Source organism: Cebus imitator, unplaced genomic scaffold, assembly GCF_001604975.1.
Source record: "Cebus imitator isolate Cc_AM_T3 unplaced genomic scaffold, Cebus_imitator-1.0 Scaffold913, whole genome shotgun sequence".
Classification (NCBI taxonomy): Eukaryota; Metazoa; Chordata; class Mammalia; order Primates; family Cebidae; genus Cebus; species Cebus imitator.
Genome location: NW_016108228.1, coordinates 8,302 through 10,467, shown reverse-complemented (window position 1 = coordinate 10,467; position 2,166 = coordinate 8,302).

Below are 2,166 nucleotides of genomic sequence, written 5' to 3'. Positions count from 1 at the left end.
TCCTTTCTTCTGCTTGGTCAATTCGGTTGTTGAAACCTGTGTATGCTTCATGAAGTTCTCTTGTTGTGTTTTTCAGCTCCATGAATTCACTTATATTCCTCTCTAAGTTGTTTATTCTTGTTAGCATTTTGTCAAATCTTTTTTCAAAGTTCTTTGTTTCTTTGCATTAGGCTAAAACATGTTCTTTTAGCTCACAGAACTTTCTTATTACCCACCTTCTGAAGCCTGATTCTGTCAATTCATCATATGCATTCTCCTCTTCCAGCCTTGTTCCCTTGCTGCTGAGGAGTTGTGATCCTTTGTAGGAGGGGATGCACTCTGGTTTCGGGTGTTTTCATCCTTTTTGCGCTGGTTTCTCCCCATCTTTGTGGATTTATCCACCTTTTGTCTTTGTAGTTGTTGACTTTCAGATTGGGTCTCTGAGTGGATGTCCCATTTGTTGACGATGAAGTTATTTCTTTCTGTTTCTTAGTTTTCCTTCTAACAGTCTGACCCCTCTGCTGTAGGACTGCTGAGGTCCACTCCAGGCCCTGCTTGCCTGGGGGTCACCTTCAGTGGCTGCAGAACAGTAAGGGTTTTGCCAGTTTCTTTTTCTGCTATCTTTGTCTCAGAAGGATACTCTCCAGTTTTCAGTCTGAGCTCTCCTTTATGAGGTGACTCTTGGGATATACAGGGGTCAGGGAGCTGCTTGAGGAGACGATCTGTCCTTTATAGGAGCTCAAGTGCTGAGCTGTGAGCTCCATTGTTCATTCAGAGCTGCTGCGCAGGTACATTTAAGTCTGCTGCAGCAGAACTCGTAAACCCCCCTTTTTTTTCTTCCCAGGTGCTCTGTCCCGAGGAGTTAGGGCTTTATTTATGAGTTTCTGTTGTGCTGCTGGCTTTTTTCATGGCTGCTCTACCCAGGGAGGAGGCAGCCTAGTCACTGCCTGCCTGCAGAGGCTTTGCTGAGCTGCTGTGGGCTCTGCCCAGCTGCCATGTGAACTTCCCTGCAGTCCTCTTTTTATGGGTGTAGTTAGTACTGTCTCAGCATTGGTGGCCCACCTCTATAATGGTGGACTCTCTCTGTAATGGTGGACTGCCTCAACAAAGGTGGACTGCCTCAGGAATGGCAAACTACCTCCGTAGTGGTGGAATGCCTCAGTAATGGCAGACGCCCCGCCCCCACAGAGCCGGACCTTCCCGGATTCAACTGTGCTTGCTGTGAAACTCTCAATCCAGAGAGTTTCCAATTGCTTTTTTTTTTTTTTTTGTGGAGGTGGTACCAGTCGAGCCTGATCACCTGGCTCCCTGCCTCAGAGCCCCTTTAAAAACTATATTTTTTTAAGTTCCCGGTTGACTGTCTCCCAGGTGTTCCAGTCGCCTGTTGATAAGGCACCAGGATCTGTGTGATCTCCTGTGGCATGACCCACTGAGCCAGCTGAAACAGCGGCACTGAGATTCGTGGTGCTTTTTGCCTGGAAATCTCCTGTCCTGGCTCCCTGTTTCAGTCCCCTTTTTAATCAGATGAATGAGCAACTTTACCTTCCCAGAGCTCCAATCACCAGCTAAAATGGCACCCGGACCCATGTATTTTGTATGGAGAACCACCACGCTGGGGCACCAGCAAAACAGCCACACTGGCGAAAACAGCCGTGCAGGCCAAAACAGCTGCGGGGACCAAATCAGCCATGCTGGAGACCCATGGGGCTCCTCCACCTGGGAATCTCCTGGTTTGTGGGCATTAAAAATCCGTCTGGAAATGCAGCGTCCACTCACCCTCCATGCTTTTGCTGAGAGCTGCAATCCTGAGCTGCTCCTAATCGGCCATCCTGGATGCCTTCTCTAGATAACAGTTGAGAAGAGATTTGGTTGTTTACCCTTGAGTAGATGAAGCATTACTGAAACATACTGTCATTCACTCCAAGTTTCAAAATCTCTTTGTAGTGCTTCAGTTTCTTGTCATGAAGGAGGTTCAATAAGTTTGTATTAAGAATTAGGTTTGATATAAATAATGCACTAATGCAAAGGTGAGATTTAGCTTTTCCCTGTGAACAAGATTTTCATGTATTATTTTAAAAATGAAAGATTTTTGTCTGCCCTTCTGAATAAACTGGAGCAACAGGAAAGGGAAAAACATATGTTATTTGGAAAGTGAAGTCATCCCTCTATTAATGAGGAAAGGTTTTT